The 9,110-nt window shown below is 38.1% G+C and overlaps 1 protein-coding gene across 1 annotated transcript in view; it reads right to left on the bottom strand.

Annotated features, from left to right (window-relative positions):
• Window positions 1-3,177, bottom strand: part of ARMC1 (armadillo repeat containing 1) — a 48,752-nt gene extending 45,575 nt beyond the window's left edge. Inside the window, exon 1 of the mRNA XM_004372561.2 lies at window positions 3,014-3,177. The gene's annotated coding sequence lies outside the window, so the exon portion shown is untranslated. The remainder of the gene's footprint in view (window positions 1-3,013) is intronic.
• Window positions 3,178-9,110: the final 5,933 nt, after the last annotated feature.

Raw genomic sequence — 9,110 nt, 5'->3', positions numbered from 1 at the left:
TTAACTACTGCACCACGAGGGCTCCACTTTCCACACCAAAAAAACAAAAATCAAACCCGTTGCCTTCAAGTCAATTCCGACTCATAGTGATCCTACAGAACAGAGTAGAACTGCTCCGCAGAATTTCCAAGGGGCTCCTGGTGGATTCAAACTGCCGACCTTCTGGTTAGCAGCCGTAGCTCTTAACCACTACGTCACCAGGGTTTCCTAAAGCTATTTTAGACATTTAATATAAGAAAGAAGATTCCTGAGTAAGACCCAGTCTCCACCACTGGTAACATTGTGATTTTAGGCAAATCACTTAAACGCTCTTTGCCTCAATTTCTTCAGCCATAAACTGAGATTAACTATAACAGGTACCAAATAGCTTACTGCCCAGACTGAATGACAATAGACCAGTGCCTGAATACAGTATTTAATGAGTCAGAATCGATTCGATCGCAACTATCAAGTTACATGCGTCAAAATCAATGAAAAATAGTAAAAATTATTCAATAAATGGAATGGGAAAAACTTCTTAGCAAACTTTAAAACTATCGCAAAGGACCTTCAACTCTTAGCATGTGGCAAGAAGCAACCATACTCCAAATAAAATACATCAATAGTTAAAAAAAATTTTTTTTGCAGCAAATGCAAAATAAAGGTTTTAATAAAATAGTATTTAAGGAGTCCTGGTGGCACAGTGGTTAAGCACTCAGCAGCTAACTGAAAGGTTGGCAGTTCAAACCCACCAGCCACTCCACAGGAGAAAAATGTGGTAGTCTGCTTCCATAAAGATTTACAGCCTTGGAAACCCTATGGGGCAGTTCTACCTTGTCCTACAGAGTCACTATGAGTCGCAAGGAACTTGACAGTAATGGGTGGGATGTGTGTGTGGTGGTGCAGTGGTTAAGCGCTTGGCTGCTAACCAAAAGGTTGATGTTCAAACCCATTAGTTGCTCTGGGAAAAAAGACCAGGCCATCAGCTCCCATAAAGATTATTGCCTAGTAAGCCCTAAGAGGCAGTACTACTCTGCCCTATAGGGTCACTATGTGTTGGAATTGACTCAACGGCACATAACAACAGAATAGTATTTGGCAGATAATTTTCTCAAAATGAAAATAATATAATTAGTATTGGAATAAAAAAAAGTCAGGATGAAAGAAAAAGCAGTAGACTGAACACTCAGATGAGACTAAGTGGTTTGGGAGAAAGCTGCTTCTTAAAACCCGTTGGGCAGCCTATATCAGAACCAGCTGAGGTTATTATTAATTCAGATTCCTAGTACCTGCCCCAAGACCTAAATAGGAATCTTTGAGGGTAGGATCCAAGACTTCGCATTTTAGTACATACATCATGTGATTTCTGGTAAAAATAGGAACCACAAAAACTCTGTTGGTCTATAAATTCATGGCCTTTTAACATGGTTATGAACACTTGAATAAAACCCTAAACACTAAAACTCTAAAATCAGATACTTTCTTTAATTATTGAGCAACAATTTAGGACTAGGTTTCAGTTTTATTACCAGATAACTAAATCAATAAACTAGAAAAACCACTGGAAGTAACAAATCTACCTCTTCCCGCCAAAGAAACTGATTGAAAGCTCTTGATCAATGAAACAAAATTGTGGGGGAAAATTGCAGTGGGGAATTAGTCTGAACTAACAGCATGTTTGTCAGCAGTAATATTTAACATTTGTTTTGTCTTTGCTTGCTTTGGTTTTTTAAAACCAGCATCTGATGTCTTACAAGATATTTCTGAATTACTATTTACTCATGGCTATTTTAAGAATTTTGGCTGATGAGCTAAAATATTGCATATTTAATAATAATATATCATAGTCTCACTAGAAAAAGAGGAAAATGTGAAAAAATTTTCTCCTTGTCTTCTACTTTCCAATCTTATTAGAACATAAGTAGATATACTGCATACTTTTTTTTTTTTTAATCTCATCTTGGACGAACAAATCATTATAAGACAATAAGTGCTTCTCAAACTTTAACAAGCATTCAGATCACCTAAGGGGTCTTGTTAAAAAATAGATTCTGATTCAGTAGGTGGGGTGGTATCTGATAATGTGCATCCAACAAGTTCCAGCCTTTGCTACTAGTCTGGGAACCACACTTTGAGAATCAAGAAGTTAGATGATACATGTGAGACACCTGTAAATTGGGTAGATAACTGAAAATTTTCTTTCTTTCAGCCAAGATTTACAATTCCATTCAGATAATAATTTAGCTCTCATATATTAAGAGCAGCACAGAGAGTATACACATAAACTAAAACCTTATTCAATTAAGCAAGTTTTAAAAAATAGCAAAGGCACTGAGATCAGATCTCGCTTTCCTCTCACTTGTAATTAACTGTAACTCTTTGAGAAGTTGAGTCACCTCAGAGCCTCCGTTTCCTCACATAAAATCACTGGTTGTCAAGACTGAGAAAAAAAAAAAAGAATGCAGGCTGATTTAACAGCATGCCTGGGAAATTCCAAACATGATCAATACTTGAGTCTCTGGTAACTTCAATTCTGGCAGGTGTTGGGGTATATTCTGCACTGCCCTAACACATCAGTACACTAAGTACCAAGAAAAGAATTGCTAACCGCACGAATTCCCCCAAGAAGCTTTTAAAATACAGAGATGTGAACACTGGTGTCTCTTGAATTAAGCCGAACACAATTATGCCCTTTCCCTCTTAGGAGATATGCAAGTGCAAAACTAATAGAAAGTTACAAAAGAACAACCTGGAAGGAAAGATTAAGAGGTGAGATGACATCCAGCAATAATAATGCCTCGGGTTAGTGAAAAATTGGACGTGAGAGACACAAGAAGAAAAGTGAACAAAGCTAACATTTTCAGGGGACACATGGTCTTAACGCGCCTCGGTGGGAACGCACTGCTGGGTCCTCCTGAAAAGAAGGCAGGCACTGCGCGCACGCCTACGCAACTTTGCTGCCTGGATGCAGGGGCCGCTCTCCGCGGCCCTCCCGGCTCCACCGCTCTGCGTGCCGCCCGTGGACCTTACGTACCGCCGCAGAGCTTTAGAAGTCCAGACCCTGCCGCACCATCAGGGCAACATCCACGAGTGAAGTACAGGGCCCCAGAGGACGCGGAGCTGGCTCCTGCGTTCGCAGCGGGGGCCTTGGCGATTGCAAACGCTCAGACCAACCCAAAAAGCCAAAGAGCCAAGGCGATGGGGGGAAAGGCACTGCAGATTCTCCCCCAATGACCCTGTCACTTCTGTCGGTTCTGCCCGCCTATCGGCTGATTCTGATTCTAACGCAAGGATAACCCATCCAATCCACGAAGCCCTTCTTAGACTAAAGCGCTCATTGGTGACCGAGGGAAATACGCTAACTGTTGAACTGACGGGTCCAATGAGAAGCCAGAAATACTCGATTGGACCTAGCGACTCGCCGTCCACCCAACACTACCGAAGAAACTTGGTTCCAGCTGAGAAACTGTGTCGCTTTCTCGACTACATTTCCCAGCGTTCTGAGGTTGAAAGCTTTTCCCTCCTGCGTTCAGAAATTCAGATTGAATGTTTCTTCTTTAGCAACTCTTCCAGTTCTAATAAAGCAGTTTAATAAGATTTCATGGTATATAATCATTAATTTTTTTTCAGTTTTTATTATGAACTTTTCTTGAATTTGCTTCATTTTCCGTTGGTGTCCTCTCTGTCTCGCTAGCAGCGCGAAGGCAGCAAAGTAGCTTTTTGTTGGGTTGGGTTTTTCGTTTGTTTTTAAGTAGTAGTTACCTCTTGGAACGAATTTTTCTTTTAAGGGATTTTGGAGCATATAGAGTTTTCTCACATTCCACGTGAATTTTTGTTTTGGTTTAATATTGTCTTCCATTTAGTTTAACAAAGTAAGAATTTATGTACGTGTTTTATTGATAGCCGTAACCTTTTTTTAGGTATAGATTTTATTTTATTTTTTTAAGTATTTCTCGAAATATAAACGTAATCTTTAAATTCTGCAGGCCAGTTTTTGAGAAAGAATAATGCACCCAGTAACCCCACTAAACAGATTCTGAATGCTCTCATTTACACATTGATACTGCCATCTAACATATATTAAAGTCAGAAGGAATTAAAAAATACCTCTAATGGGAAAGGAGTGTTGATAAGAATAAATTTCCCGGAGTGTGTTCTGTGCTGACGTCTCGTTTGCTTTGATTCGTCAGTAACTGAATAAAAACTTTAATTTCCTCGCATTCCCTTGAATTTCCTTGCAATCCTTGGTTATCCTTCTCTTCCTTCTAATCAACTGAAGAAGAAAAAAGGAGCAAATTAAAGCTACGTAGAAAACAATTACTGTTCTCTTTCGCGCTATTTGACTTGTAGCAAAAACAAGTCTGACATGGTTTTTGTTTCCCAAAACCACAAGAGGGAGTGGTGGTAGGTGAACAGGGTCTAAAACAAAAAGAGAAAATAGGTGACACATAATGTCTAGTGGTTGAAGCGCCAGCCTCATTTGTAACGTTCAGCCAGACCAATCAGCTGCTGGAATTGGAAAAAAAGAAAAATTGTAAAACGTAGAAAGTTGTAAAAAAGCAAATATAAGAAGTCCAAAAGGCACAGTCAGGTTGAACAACACATTTGGTTGAGTAAATGAAATTTCCTTCAGTATTGCTATTAAAAACAAAGGCTCAATAACCTGGAAAAGTACACTTGCCATTTTTTCTCAGGTTATTTTTTTACTACAGAAAAAGACAGTGGGATTTCCCCAGTTAGTAACTGATGACATAGGTTTTTGGCATTGTCCAGAGTATATGTGTTCAATAGAGTCTTTGTCCTTTGCAAGCACAATCCAAAATTAATCTTGCTTCTGCTATTAAAGTATTGATGAGACTAATTCTTCCTGGCAAACTGCTGTTAGAAAGAGTAGACGATCGGCAATAAAATGAAGAGGATATAGTCACAAAATATAATTACCAGTTGCCTAAGCACGTATGGGGGTCCTGGTGACACAGTGGTTAAGAGTTCAGGCTGCTAACCAAAAGGTCAGCAGTTCAAATCCACCAGCCGCTCCTTGGAAACCCTGTGGGGCAGATCTACTCTGTCGCTATGAGTCTGGAATTGACTCGACAGCAATGGGTTTAGGTTTTGGTAAGCACCTATGCCCTGGTGGTGCAGTGATTATAAAGCGCTTGACTGCTAACCGAAAGGTTGGCGATTCGAAACCACCAGCAGCTCCGTGGGAGAAAGATGTGGCAATCTGCTACCGTAAAGATTTACAGCCTTGGAAACTCTATGAGGCAGTCTACTCTGTCCTACAGGATCACTATGAGTTGGAATCGACTTGATGGCAGTGGGTTTGAAGCACCTATGGGTTACAAGCTACAGGCAGTTCCTTTAAGATTCTAAGAATCTATATTCCCATAGCAAAAATGTATAAAGTTAATACCAGTGAAATTATACTACCTGCTACTATGAGTCATCACTTATTCTTAGCCTCAGCTAGCATGCCACAGGTCGCACGCAGCTGGAATGTCGAGTTTCTCAACAGGTGTGTTGTTTACACATGATTCAGATAATGGCAGTTTAATTCAATCAACTATTTAACCACCATTTTTTTAAGCACATACAATGTGCCAAAGACTGCTTTAGCTATGGATTCAAAGATAAGGAAAAACATAATCCCTGCCCTCAAGAAGCTCATGGTCTAGTGCAGTGGTTTCTGAAACTTTTGATTAAGCAGTCCTTCCAGTCAAGAAAAATTGAGCATACAGTTCTGATATCTGCATAGATATCTATTTACTCAATTCTGTAACTACTATAAAACTATTATGTAGATTGTAAAACATGTCAAAATGGAAAATTTCTAAAGGATGAGAAATAATTAAAAACAGAACCTCTGACTATCTATAGATGAAAATAAAATTGGATCCATATATTTCATCACTAAAAAAAAAATTCCAGATGGATTAAAAATTCAAGTGTAAAAAATATCAAAAATCTTTTACGAAAATCCTGGAGACCACAGGCACAAGCTGGAAGTAGAGAAGACCTTAAACGAAAATGGAAAATCAGAAGTTGGAAAACTTATTTGACTTGTTTTGAAAGCAATTTTTATTGGCAAAAAGATAATAAGCAATGTCAATAGACAATAGCTTTGGGGGGAAATATGCAACTCAGTGGGCAATATTCAAAAAGTGATTACAAATTGTCAAAAAGGGAATAAACAACAACCCCGTAGACGCTGGGCAAAGGATATAAACTAGCATTTAATAAAGAAAATCATGTGGCCAATAAGCATGCAAAGACATATAAACTCACTTGTAAGAAGGAAAATGCAAATTACTATGACAATGAGAATAATGACTTGATGTTGATCAGACCAGCAAACATCAAAGTGATAAAATATTGCTGGCAGAGGACTGTCATACATTGCTGTGGAAATGTAGATTATTATGGCCTTTTAAACAGCAATCTAGCAAAATCGGTATAAAAAGATAACATAGTCTTTGGCCTAGCAATCCCATTCTCAAGCATCTAAACCAAAGAAATAAAAAGCACCAGTATATACATAACAACAAAGATGTTTACTGCAGCATTGTTCATAGTGGCAAAAAAGAAAAACACATCAAATGAACCCATATCAACCGTAGAATGTTTTAGTAAGGCATGGTACATCTAGAGGCCATGGACCATTATGTACCCATTAAGAAAAATAAATTACAGATATAGAAGACAAGGTAGAGAAATTTCCACAATGTTAAGTGATAAAAGTAAGATGTTGAAAAGTATATATATGATCTCATTTTTTGAAACGATAAATCAATTCCTACAAATGTTTATTTAAGTACATATCTTTATGCTATTATGTGAGCAAGGAAAATAGATGCAATTTAGGTTCTCAGCATATATTACCTGAAAGGGTAGACAGGACCTGGGGAAGAGCCCACCACACAAAGAAAAGTTTAAAAACACAAACAAATTTTACTGGAAGTGGTGTAGACAGAGTTATACATATCATGTGCTAAGTTTGCATTTAGGTAAAATCATATATGTAAATGTAATAAAAATGTACTCAACAATAACAAAAAAGCCAGGAGTTTGGTTATAGGACAGAAGGGTATTTTAATTTCAGTCCCAGGGAACTGCTTTTTCAAGTATGAGTGACAAACTCAGGGACAAAACAGTTATGTATGAGGAGGATATATGATAAAAGGTTAAGACAGGAGGCAGGAAGGATAGTCAGTGGGCCCTCCTTAGGGACTCGGTGTCTGTAGGACTACATTAAAAAAACCTACATGGTGCAGTGTGGGTCAGATGACAAATCTGACTTTGACCACTTGCTAACTGTGCAACTTTGGACTAGTTGCTTAGCTACTGGGGGCCTTAGTTTCTTTCTCTGTGAAAAAGAGGAATCATGGCACCTGACTCCCAAAACTGATGTGGGGATTAAATAAAATAGTGTACGTGAGCACACCTAGCCCAGTGTTTAGCTGTTCCTTAAACGAAAATCCAGTCAAACGTCCGTGTGTAAAAATCTGCTCCCCAAAAAAGATCAGGTAAAAACTAATTTATAATGATTAAATTCATGAGTGTTTATTGATATTCTAACAAAAAAAAGGAAAAAGAGGAAAAAGAATAAAGAGAAGAGAAAAAGAAACATCATAGAGATGATGTTTAAAGAAGTTGAAGTAAATCAACTCATTTTTCTGAAAACTGGTGAATAACAGGAGAGAATCAAGTCAAGCATTTAACTTGCCCTTCTTATATGAACTATACTTCAGGTTCAAATCGTTGATGACGGATAATCATTCTGAACACTGGTAATAGTAAGGAACAAGCATTCAACCTGCTTTTCTTTACAAACAAGCCTCAAGGTAACCAATTTGGTAAGACATGAAAGGGAATGATTGGATATCACCATTTTGCATACTATTAATAAGATCTTGGATCTAGGCAATGTCATCAATAGCTGTTAATGAACATCATGTGCCTCCTGCTGAAAGTACACATCACCACCGATGAAATTTTCTTACCAAAAAATTGAGCCTGAATCAGATGAAGCTTTTATATCTTACTACTGGTTTACGGAAATTAAAAGGAGACAAAGGATTAAATGTCACCACGGGAAAGCAATCATCCTGAATGTGGGAAATTTCTACAGGACAAAAATCTGTTTCTCTGACAAAAAAAAGAAAAGGAGGAGGGAGGAGAAATCTGTAGATTGAAATAGATTTAAGAGACATATCCACCAAATTTAATGTGTGGCTCTTTTTGGATGCTGACTCACAAAAACAACTGTAAAAAAATTAAAAATGAGACAATTAGGGAAATTTGAACACTGATTTGATGTACTAAAAAATAATTTTTTAGGTCTGATAATGGTATTGAAGTTATGTTAAGAGAATCCTTCTCTTTTGGTGAGATACACTGAAATATTTATAGATGAAACAATATGCCTGAGATTAGCTTAAAACCAATCAAAAGAAGGGGAAGCTGTTAGCTATGAACCACTGGTTGTTGAAGCTGAATGATACATACACAAGGATTCACTGTACTATACTTTTTACTTTTGTGTACGTTTGACATTTTCCATAGTAACAGTTTTAAAAACAAAACATGGAAAAGAGCTCTGCAGGTCATGGTCAATCTCAAGAGTTGGTCTATTGAAAAGATGGTCACAATCTTTGAAGGCAATGATCCTTTGATCTATTGGAGGCAGATCCTTTTGGCACTTTGTACACTGATCTAAGCATAGTTTCAAAGTTCAGAAAAGCCAAAAACACCCAATAGTGTATGGTGAAATCAAAATAGCTAATAAGTCTTCATTGGGCACTATGGTTTCATTCATCTGCACTGGTTACATGACTGAAGCAGATTAAAACATAACCCTCTCCCAGGAATATCTGCCTTTAACACTGTCTCAGTCATATGGTGCTGCTCTAACAGGAATACCACAAGCGGATGGATTTAGCAAAGAGAAGTTTATTCTCTAACAGTCCAGTAGGCTACAAGTCCAAAATCAGGGCATCAGCTCCAGGAGAAGGCTTTCTGTCTCTGTTGGCTCTGGAGGAAAGTCCAAGTCATCAGTCTTCCTTTGGTCTGGGAGCTTCTCTGCGCAGGAACCTCAGGTCCAAAGGACGTGCTCTGCTCCCGGCACTGCTTTC

This window comes from Trichechus manatus, unplaced genomic scaffold, assembly GCF_000243295.1.
Source record: "Trichechus manatus latirostris isolate Lorelei unplaced genomic scaffold, TriManLat1.0 scaffold00018, whole genome shotgun sequence".
NCBI lineage: Eukaryota > Metazoa > Chordata > Mammalia > Sirenia > Trichechidae > Trichechus > Trichechus manatus.
This window is presented reverse-complemented; position numbering and strand designations above follow the sequence as displayed.